This window comes from Canis lupus, chromosome 17 (genome assembly GCF_011100685.1).
Source record: "Canis lupus familiaris isolate Mischka breed German Shepherd chromosome 17, alternate assembly UU_Cfam_GSD_1.0, whole genome shotgun sequence".
Taxonomy (NCBI): domain Eukaryota; kingdom Metazoa; phylum Chordata; class Mammalia; order Carnivora; family Canidae; genus Canis; species Canis lupus.
Genome location: NC_049238.1, coordinates 62,256,461 through 62,268,206, shown reverse-complemented (window position 1 = coordinate 62,268,206; position 11,746 = coordinate 62,256,461). Strand labels below are relative to the sequence as shown.

The window sequence follows — 11,746 nt, the reverse complement described above, 5'->3', positions numbered from 1 at the left end:
TTCATAACAAAGGAAGGAAGTGCTCTTAGTAAGAAATACTCCTGGTTGTGGCCGTGATTCTTTTCTAGCTGGTGAGGTGATCCAATACTCATTCCTGAAGGGTCTGGGCCATGAATAGTCCTATTGGAACTGGGTTCTTACGTTTCCCACGGACTTTAATCCAAGGGTGAGGCAGAACCAAGCGTCGCCCTAGGGGTCTCCTGTGTTCCACACAGACTCTTCTTCACCTCCACTGTGAGGAGCAGTTTAATTTTCTCTGTGAAAATCAGGATCAATCACTCCACTGAGCTCAGTAACTACCTTCTGTGCCTGTTGATTCCGAGTCATGAGGAGGCCTAGTACCAGGTGGCAGTCTTCACTTCCTGTTCAGTGGAATCGCGCTGTCTCCTGGCGCCTTCTCCTATTCTGGACCCCTTTCAAAACAAGTAGGGTTGGAGTTACCCAGTCGATGGGCTAGAGTAGCACAATCCAGATGAAGGCTGTGTTACCTCCAGAATCCAAGGAGGCATGCTAGGTGTTGTGCCTCATGTTTTATTGCTGGAGGGGCCAGATGCAACTACTTCTGTGTCACTTTAGAAGGGATATCTCCACGTGCCCTGTACCACTGGACCCCTGGAAATTCCTCTGACCTCTTGTCAGTTATTTCCTACCCTCTGACATGCAAATACCTTGCCAGTAAGTCTAGAGTAATTGCTGCTTCTTACTTACCAAGTACTATCAGCATAGTATCATTGATGCAATGGATCAGTGTGATGACTTGTCAAAGGGAAGGACCATCAAGATCCCTGAGAACTAAATTATGACACAGGGCAGCAGAATTGTCCTGCTCCTGAGGAGGGACACAGTAAAGGTATATTGCTGGCCTTTCCAACTGAAAATAAACGACTTCAGCTGGTCTCTACTGACAGATATGAAGGAAAAAACAAAACAAAACATTTTCCAGATTACTAGCTGCATGTCAGTTACCAGGGCATGTGCTAACTTGCTCCAGGAAGGAAACTGCATCCGGTAAAGCAGCTACAAGTGGAGTCACCACTGGCTTTAGCTTGCAATAACCCACCCTCATTCTCTAAGATCCATCTGTTTTCTGCACAAACCAAACAGGTGAGTTAAATGGGCGTGTGGTGGGAATCAGCACCCCTGCATCCTTGAGATTAAATTTATAGTATCACTAATCTCTTCAGTCCCTTCAGCGATGTGGTGTTGCTTTTGATTTATCATTTTCCTGAGTAGAGACAGTTCTAACGGTTCTAATGGCTCCTAGTTGACCTCCCCATCCCAATAGCCCTCACTCCACTGATCAGAGAGCCAGTGTAGGGATTCTGACAGTTGCTGTGTGTGTCTATTCCTATCACACATTCTAGAACCAGGGAAATAACCACGAGGTGGGCTCAGGACCCACTGGGCCCACTGTGAGATGAAACTGAGCTAAAACTCCATCGATCACCTGACCTCCAGAAGCTCCCGTCCTACCAAATAGGGACCAGAGTGGAGCAAAGTGATGTCTTGAGCCTCCTGGAATTAGTGTCAGTCCACAGCCAGTGTCCAGTTAGCCCCAAAGTCTGATTATTTTCTCTTTCCCCAGTGCACAATTCCCTGGAAAAAAAGTGCCATAGGTCCCTTTGGGGAAAGCCGGGGGAAATATTAGTAGCTTAAGTCTTTGGGAGAGTACAAGGGTTCTTCCTCCAGAGGACCCATCCTCCCCTTCATTCAAGGTGTTCCGTGTCTATTAACTAGCTCAAAGTTGGGAATTGATTGAGGGAGCATTATTCTCTTTTTACGGCTCAGAGTTTCGTTCACTTAGAGTTTTTCCTCTGATACCTATCAAGTAAGAAATTAATACCGTTCCCATCAATTTCACTTCCAAACCACCATGATGAACTGGCCAGAGCCACAGCTCTGTGAGCCAGAATGTTCTGATTGCTGCTTTGACCCTGCTCTCCAGGATAGTAACCACACCCGCTTTGCCTTGGGTCCTAAGTGCTGCCAATGGTGTCCAGTTATCCCTACTGCATTTAGGTTTCCCAATTCAGTGGCATCAGATTCCACTGTAGTTTCTAACCTACAGAGAAGAACTATCAGCTAGCTCTTCAAGGGTGCTGTGGTCTCCTCACAAATTTATTTCTCATAGTCAGGAGAGATGTGTCCTATGGACCCTTCCAGAGAAGACGAGCAGATCCCAACTGATAACTCCGCTGTAACATTCCAATAAACCTTTGGACCCCTTCCTCTGTAATATGCCAAGGAAGTCCTGGCATTTCATCTTCATTTAGTGTCAGCCACCTTCTGGTCCATGATTCAGCCAACCAACCAAACACCCGGTTAGAGCCCTGTCAACCCCCTCCATCACCACTGCCACCACACTACATAGCCTTGAGTCTAGGACATCTGCTTGGCAGACCTATAGGAATAAATCTGGCTCGATCCAACTTTATGTCCCTTCCACAATTATCTCATACCCTTAATATGCAGTACACACATACTCCCTGGGTTTATATCTGTATAAATTGGAAAAACTCATGTAGCTCTTTTGGAGTGTAGCATACCTGCTGATAGGTCACCCCTATCAACAAAAGGTGTACTTCACCTTTGGGGCTTAGGGGGCCTTGAGATGAGTTGTGCTTCCAGAAGCAAAGAGAGATGGTGGGATGGGACCTGAAGAGAACCAACAGTGCACTGGAAGGCAGCCACTTCCAGGAGCCTTTCAGCTTCCTCAGGAGATGTGTGGTTTACCTCCTCAGATGATATGAAAAGGTACTTCTACTGGCAAAAAACAAAGAAAACCAACAAAACAAAACAAAACAAAACAACAACCTGATGGAATTGAATTTAGAAATTCAAAGTCTCGGCTTTATCAGGATTTTCCCAAATGTCTCTATTCCAACTTTTCAGGGACCCACGGATGCAACAACTGGATATCATATGAGGCATGGTATCAGCCCTCAGGAGGACACTCCTTGCAAAAATGTACAGCTGGACCTAGTCAGGAAGAAACATCAAACAGACCCAAATTGACAGGCATTCCTCAAAACCAAAAGTGTTTCAAAATCTTCAAACCATAAAAAGCCTGGACTGTCACAGATGGGAGGGAACTAACAAATTCTGGCAACTAAAGGCAAGGTTGGTTCCTGAACTGGAATCTGAACCAATAAAAATTGGTTTTGTTCTTAAGGACATTAGTGGTGCCAAGGGGCAAATCTGAGTAAGTTCTGTAGACACCGAGGCCTCAGGGGAAGCAGAAGTCGAGGCCAGTATGAGAAAGATAAAGTAGGAATGAATAGAAAACAACAATCGAGGCAAGAGGGAATGAAGATTTCTAGTTTTATTGTTGCACATCAGGTTGGGTTGACAACAAGGTACGCTACAGAAGGGTGCAGGGTCTGTGCTTTGGGTTCCCAGGGTAGCCACACATATGGGGGAGGTGAGGAAATGGGTTTTTAGGAGAGGGGTTTTGGCTCCTGGACACCAGGGCACAGGGATCCTCTGGGACAGAGCTCAAGGCTGCACTCAGACCCCGCAGCCACTTGAGCTGACCCAGCAGGGGGAGCTGGAGCAGGACCAAGAGGAAGGGTTTGGCCACTGGCTATCCCCTAGTATGTTCTTCTTGGCTCAGAGTCCGCTTCAGCAGCAGCCTCCAGACGACTGACTGCTGCCCCCTCCACAGCAGCCCGAGCCCCCTGAGGGCTGGCTGCAGCAGCCTGAGCTCTGGTGTCTCTGGCGGTGGGACCTGTGTCGCCTGTGGTGGCTCAGGCAGCAGCCGCCACCCCCGGAGCTGGAGCCACAGCAGCCGCCACCCCCGGAGCTGGAGCCACAGAAGCCGCCACCCCCGGAGCTGGAGCCACAGCAGCCCCCAGAGCTGACACTGCAGCAAGAAGAGACTGGGGGGCACTTTGGGGGACACTTGGGGGGGCACTTGGGAGTGGGACACTTGGGAGGGGGCTGGCACTGCTGCTGGTTCTGCTGGCAGGACATCTCAGTGGGCAGGGTCAGGACCTGAGGGAGAGTCACACAGTGAGTCAGACCCAGGACACAGAGCCTCCCACTGCCCCTCTCACCCTCTTAGCATCTCACATTATTATAGAAACATCACAAGAAACGTCCCATATAATCCAACAGCTGCATGACTTTCCCATATTCTGGCATCATCTGTTTGGATCCTCAGTAGAGACTTATAAGGTAAACACGCACTTTCCTCCAGTATACATAGTGTAAATGAAGACCGAACCATGTTACTAAATATGTGCAAGAGTCTAAAGCCTTATACGTGAAGATGGAATTTATTCCTCTTCTGGCACCATGGATCCTTTCCCCCCAAATCCCCACTCCATCTGTCCCTGCTCTGGACTGTGCTCTGTCTTTGAAGGAACTGGTCCTGTTCCCAGGGGACACTTACGTGCACGGGCAGCACAAGGTTGTCAGCACCTCAGCAGACAAGTGCTTGGAGGTGCTCTGACCCCAAGGTCCTTTTATTCTGGTCTTGGGCCCTGCCCCCAGCCTGTGAGACAGGACCTGGGCATGAGGGCACCACCTCCCACCACCCACATGGTCCTGTGACAGGTGGTGACTGGCATCTCCCTGCCTTTTCCATGGGGCCCAGCGCAGCTGCTCCCAGCCAGGATAGGGCTTCTTAGAAACAAGGAGTGACCCAGTTGTGGAAAATTTACTTTGACCTGCCTTATTCTCCTTGGCAAGAGTCACCTGGGAAGCCTCATAGATCCTGTTTTGGACCTTGGGCTCCAGTCTCCTTCTTTCCTTCCTTCTGCCAACGTAAATGCAGTGGCTCTTGGGCAGCCTGCTCTGGACTATAGTTTAGAGATACCTTCACATTTTTTTTTTCTACCCTGCCAGGCTCACAGAGATCAGCAAACTTGTCTGGAGCCCAAATCTTCCCCTCTGCCTGCTTTGTATAGTCTGCAAGCTAAGAGTGGTTTTATATGTTTAAATGTTTGGGAAAAAATCAGAAGAATAGTTCATGACACATGGGAGTCATATTAAATTCTAATTTCAATCTTCATGGCATTTTAGTTGGAACCCATCTGCGTTCATTTCTTTATTATCTACAGCTATTTTCACAGTGCAGTGGTAGAGTTGAGTAGTTGAGTCAAAGATCCTATGGCTCCCAAAGCCTAAAATATTTTGTCTTTAGCCCTTTGTTGAAAAATTTGCTGATCTCTGTGTATCCCATTGCTTTTAAGAGCCTAGAGTCAGACCCTGGAATGCAATCCTCGTTCTTCTACCTGGTCACTTGTGAAAGTTACATAAAGTGACTCTTTTTAAATTTTATTTATCTGTCTCCTCTGTTAAAAAGTGTGAATAATGGCAAAAATATCTCACAGGGAGGGGCACCTGGGTGACCCAGTCGGTTAGCCAGACTCTTGATTTTGGCTCAGGTGATGATCTCAGGGTCCTGAGAGGTGCCCTGTCACAGGCTCTGCACTCAGTAGGGACTCTGCTTCAAGGTTCGCTCTCTGCCCCACCCCCCTCAATAAACAAATAAATCTTTTAAAAATATCTCATAGGGATACTGCTTCAGTCAGTAAGACAATGTAAAGAACAAGTCTGACAGAAGACCTGTAACATGGTGGGCCCTTAAATAATAAGATACCTATATATTCACAAATAAAGGGAAAACATCTGTCTTTTGTAAGTCATACCTTCCTTCAAAGGAGGGAAAATTGGGACTCTTATTTTGTTTTTTGTTTTTTCCAAAAAAACACCATTTTTTATTGGAAATTTTTATTTTATTTTGTATTAACCATTTTTTTCCTTTCTGTTTAAGACTCCTTTGTTCTGCTAAATGTCTTGATTTGTTTGACTCTGCAATAGCTCCAGGAAAGGAGTTCATGGTGAGGAGGAGGGTAGCTCCGTGTTGTCCCCATAATTATACACCACTCAACAACCAGGTGGCAGCAAAGAGTAAAGTCTAAGTGTGGGAAGTAGATGCCAGGGCCAGGGCAACTCAACAGCGAGTGCGTCCTCCCTCTAGGGACTCTTTAAGCCCCAGGCAACACCCTGGCTCTAGGTTTTTATTACTGTTTACTCAAAATGTTTTCCTACTATACTTTCAATGGATGAAGAGCAAGGATAGGAGTTCATTCTTGGTTCAAGTTGGTGTATAATAAATACCACAATGAGATTTTCCAAAAGTAAACTAATTAGAAGCACACTGAAGCCAGAAGAAGCATGTGAAGGAAAACCCTCTCTCTTTCCTGCCAATGGTAGAAACACTGGGAGAGAATCTGAAATTCCCCAGAACTTGAAGCAACATAATGAATAAGTCATAAGGAAAGGCTGAGCCGGTTGACATGTAGTTGCAAGACATGAATATGTGTTTATGTCCATGCATGTGGATGTACAAATAATATACAGAGGCTAAATGTGTGTTTATATACACATACATGTATTTTATCTTAAACTGTGTGTGTGTGTGTGTGTGTGTGTGTGTGTGTGTACTTCATTGGTCATTTTTGCCTCTCACTTTCCTGGTTTTTCCCTCTGTCTCTTCTTCATTAGAGATCTTCTAAGAAATAATTGTCTATGGCCACATAAAACATCCTTATTTGCCAGGAACAGTTTGGATTATGCCTTCTGTCACAGCATAAATCATAAACTGTTTTTTCAATCTCAAGTGTGTCCCAGTTTGGATGATGAATTATAGAGTCACATTACCAGTAAATGAAGTTTTCTGAAACACCTTCACTGATTCAGGCTAAAACCTAAACTCCTTCTCCTTGCATTTAAATATCTATGCAATATGAAGCTATTCTGCTTCTATGGGTGTTTCCCCCCACCCCTTTCCTCCCTTAAGAGAAGAAATCTTTCTCTGAAGCTGAATTGGCCTATGAGCTCTACTTTGGACTGTTTACTTTGTGCTTTATTTTACTTTATGTGACATATCTCTGATATGGGATTGAATTCTTCTTGAGAGTAGAGTCTGGATCTAATATGTTTGCCTCTCCCATCAGCACCTAGAGCCAAGACATGCATTTATAATCATTTTACCAGCATTTCATAGCACCTGGGAGTTTGCAAACAGCTTTTTCCTGTGATGTAAGGTAGTCAGATAAGACATGCACAGTGATGAGTGCTGACCATACCATCCTAGAGATCCGTATGAGGTTATATGTTACTCATGGATGATGTTTGTCCTCAGGGCTCCATTGTGGAAGGAGAGGTCAGGACACAGGTAGTACTACTCAGAAGCCCAGCTCACTGATTCCTAGAATGATGGACCTCAGATGCCATTGGATCATCCCTCTGCCTCTAGGCAGAGAAGGCAGCACCCAATCATCAATTAATCTGACTTGGGCACAGGCAAAAAAACAGCAGCATGCATGTAATACCATGCAGACTCATTTCTAAACCATGACTATTAGATTCCAATAGATTTATATTGATTTGGCATCATTTCAATAGAAAAAAAAAATGTTTGGTTTTGTGAAGTCATCTACTCATCTGTATGTCCTGATAACCTCAAGGGATAGGAGGAAACACTGCTGAAATCCATATGAAGTCATTAAAACAGTGTGAATTTTGCTCTTTTCTCTACACTCTGCAGCCATTTGTGGAGACAGAACTTTATACATTATTGACTTTTAGTATATTCTCCCTTTCAAAAATTAATAAATGTGCCTAATTTAAAAGTTAAAATATACGTAAAAAATAGCACCATAAATAAGACAGAAAGAAAAGTGATCCATTGGGGGAAATTACAACACATTTGGTAGGTATTTAGAAAAATGGCTCTTATACATCAATAAAAAATATGCAAGCACACCAATAAAAGGATGGACAAAGGATTGGAACAGGCAATACACACATAAGAAGAGAAACACAAATGGCCAAAAAGTAACTGAAAATATGTTCAATGTTACTAAGCATCAAAGAATTTTGTAAAAACCTGTTTTTATGGTATAGAGTATCTATCCAATTTACTCATTCATATCAGATTGGCAAAGACCGAGTGCCTAACAAATACTCAGTGTAGGGGTGCCTGGGTGGCTCAGCAGTTAAGTGTCTGCCTTTGGCTCAGGGTGTGATCCTGGAGTCCTGGGATCAAGTCCCACATCGGGCTCCCTGCATGGACCCTGCTTCTCCCTCTGCCTATGTCTCTGTCTCTCTCTGTGTGCCTCTCATGAATAAATAAATAAATATATATTTTTTTAAACCAAATACTCAGTATTGGAGAGGATGCATGGAATTGGACACTCATGTTTCACTAGTAAGAAAATAAATCAGCATACTGATTATGCATGACAATATGATGATTCATTAATTCAATACATTCTTTATGGTGTGTAAATGAATTAGAATGTAAAATGAGAACAGTTCGTGTATAATGTTTGAATATCTAAGAATTTAGCCTTAGGAGAGATAATGTAACTAAACACAATGGGTTTGCAGCTTATAGTTCATTAAATTGAACACAACCCAAGAAGCATTAAAAGCAAAGAACTTTTTATTGCTTTTTACAAGTTAAGGAGATGGGGAGATGACTCAAAGCACTGGCTCACCAGGAGGTTAGTACAAGAAGCTTTTATTTAGTGCATTAGGGGTGGGGCAGGAGCTTGCATATACATTAAAGGAACGTAGGCATATTCTATTACTCGGGTATGTTGATTCAACTGTGCATGCCTAGAATGCCAACATTTTAATGCATAAATCCTATGCTCAAAAAAAAATGGTCGACCCCCTCACCCCCCATAGGAGAAGACCTTAGTACTCTAATGAGCTAAAGGAAACTTCAGGATGACTCAGAGGGGCTTCTGCACAGGTCCTCAGTTCCAGTCTGGCTCTAAGTGGCTCCTGTAAGGGGCTATCAGGTGAAACACCTAGCTGAGCTTTCTCCTGCTTTTTTCCCTTCCTCATCCTCTCTTCTACTGATAGTTTTAAGCCCTCTGGTCTGGGTAACTCCTTGTCACATCCTAGCTAACAATATGGGATAAGAAGAAAAGGATATATGCATATGAATATTCCCTGTAGAAAATTACAAATAATAAGAATACAGCACATTATCAGATTCATATGTTTATATTTATTTAAAAAAGCAGAAGATAAAGATTCAAAAATGCTGTTTTAAAAAACAGCAAAATACATAAGTTATATAATAATAACTTTTTTAGATGAACAAGATATTTATGTATCAAATGTAAAAACTTCATTGAAAGAAAAAAATTAAAAACTTTATCAAAAGATACTAAATAAGATTTATACATATGTTCATGGTATAATGGGAAAAAATCACTAAGATGAAAGTTGCTCTAATGATATTATTATATATTTAATACAATACCAGTTAAAATTCTAACATGACACTTTGCTTTGCTATGTCTTGCCTTTGTGGAATGTGATAAACCCATTCTAAAAAGTATATGGAGAAATAAACACTGGTAGATAGCATGATTGATCAGACAACTATAGTAATAAAGACAGTGGATAATCTCACAGAGATCCATGGCTAGGGCACAGATCAGAATTGTGAGCCTAGCATTAAATACAAACAAATATGCAGGAGCAGAGGGCATGGCGAACCAGGTTATCAAGTGCAAGGCTGCAGTTGCCTGGGAGGCAGGAAAGCCTCTCTCTATAGAAGAGGTAGAGGTGGCACCCCCAAAGGCTCATGAAGTTCGAATTAAGATCATGGCCACTCCAGTTTGCCACACCGATGCCTACACCCTGAGTGGGGCTGATCCTGAAGGGAGTTTTCCAGTGATCCTGGGACATGAAGGTGCTGGAATTGTGGAAAGTGTTGGCGAAGGAGTTACTAAGCTGAAGGCAGGTGACACTGTCATCCCACTTTACATCCCACAGTGTGGAGAATGCAAATTTTGTCTAAATCCTAAAACAAACCTTTGCCAGAAGATAAGAGTTATACAGGGGAAAGGATTAATGCCAGATGGTACTAGCAGATTTACTCGCAAAGGAAAGACAATTTTACATTATATGGGAACCAGCACATTTTCTGAATAGACAGTTGTGGCAAATATCTCTGTTGCTAAAATTGATCCTTTAGCACCTTTGGATAAAGTCTGCCTTCTCGGTTGTGGCATTTCAACTGGTTATGGTGCTGCTCTGAACACTGCCAAGGTGGAGCCTGGCTCTACTTGTGCCGTCTTTGGCCTAGGAGGAGTTGGATTGGTGACTATCATGGGCTGTAAGGTGGCTGGTGCATCCCAGATCATTGGTGTGGACATCAATAAAGATAAATTCTCAAGGGCCAAGGAGTTTGGAGCCTCTGAATGTATTAACCCCCAGGACTTCAGTAAACCCATCCAGGAAGTGCTCATTGAAATGACTGATGGGGGAGTGGACTATTCCTTTAAGTGTATTGGTAACTTGAAAGTCATAAGAGCAGCACTAGAGGCCTGCCACAAAGGCTGGGGTGTCAGCGTCATAGCTGAGTAGCTGCTTCAGGTGAAGAAATCACCACTCATCCATTTCAGCTGATAACTGGGCGCGTATGGAAAGGCACTGCCTTTGGAGGATGGAAGAGTGTGGAAAGTGTCCCAAAGTTGGTGTCTGAATATATGTCCAGAAAGATAAAAGTTGATGAATTTGTGACTCACAGTCTGTCTTTCGACCAAATTAATGAAGCCTTTGACCTGTTGCATGCAAGAAAGAGCATTCGAACTGTTGTAAAACAGCTTTAAATTCAACAAAGAAAACATGTCCATCCTTGTACTGAAGTCTTGTGGTCCACCTGGAACAGCCAGACAAGCAGGGAGATGCTCTTCTAAGTTCACAGTCTCTTAGACCTTTTCTACTACTACTTTTAGAGTAACCTTCTCTAGGGAATAATATTTTTTGTGTAATTCATAAATCTCTAATCAAGGACAAGGCTAATACAGTCATAAATCTGTTTTCTGAACTCTCCTTCACATGAATAATTGCCAACCCATTAAGGAATATTCTAACATAATAAAAGTAATTTCTTCATTTGTCAAAAAAAAAAAAAACAAATATGCAAACTTGCTGTGTGGTTGAAATGGCAGTGCAGATTTTTAGGGAATAATGACTATTTTATGATGACCAATGGTTATCTATATGGTGAAAATAGAATTCATACAAATATATAAAAATGAAAGTTTCTGTACAATACAAAGAAAATATAATGAAAGTTTATAATAAAGAAAGGTTTCTTAAAGAAGGCATTGTAGTGAGAAACCCCAGTTCTTTCCTCCTGTGTTTCTTTCCTATGTGTACTTTACTACTCCCATAGAACACTTAGCTCTTAACACTTTTGGCTCCTAGAGGAGTGCTTGTTTTTTTCCCGCACACTGACAAGAGTTAACAGACATCAACTGGGTGTCCTACAGTCTAACTCAGTGCTGACACCATCTACCTGAAGACAGTGTCAGAGTCCACAGGTGAAACTCCCAGTCCCAAGAGACTGCCCCCCACTTCAGATGCCAATCACAGCTAGGTCCCCAGGTTTCCACAACTTTTGTCCAATTTAACTATGAAACAGATATTCCTGTGACCCTCTTCTTCTCAGATTTGAATAATTTGCTAAAGAGGCTCACAGAACTTAGGGAAACACTAACATTTACCAGTTCATTAAAAGATATAATAAAGGATACAGAAGAACAGTTAGATGAAGACATATAGAAGGGGAGGTCTGGGAGGGTCCCAAGTGCAGGAGCTCTTGCCACATTAGAGGTGGGGTGCATCACCTTCCTGGTGCACATGTGTTTGCCAGCCACAGAGCTCTCTGAATGTTGTCCTAATGATATTTTATGGAGATTTC

At 43.1% G+C, this 11,746-nt stretch overlaps 1 long non-coding RNA gene and 1 pseudogene across 1 annotated transcript; one reads left to right on the top strand and one right to left on the bottom strand.

The window, feature by feature from the left end:
* Nucleotides 1-3,303: 3,303 nt before the first annotated feature.
* LOC119877183 lies at nucleotides 3,304-4,440 on the bottom strand. Its single transcript, XR_005372786.1, has 2 exons — nucleotides 4,394-4,440; nucleotides 3,304-3,993 (listed from the first exon to the last, which is right to left on the bottom strand). It is a non-coding gene; the product is annotated as an uncharacterized LOC119877183 (long non-coding RNA).
* Nucleotides 4,441-9,495: 5,055 nt separating this feature from the next.
* Nucleotides 9,496-10,654, top strand: LOC100686455 (annotated as a pseudogene).
* Nucleotides 10,655-11,746: the final 1,092 nt, after the last annotated feature.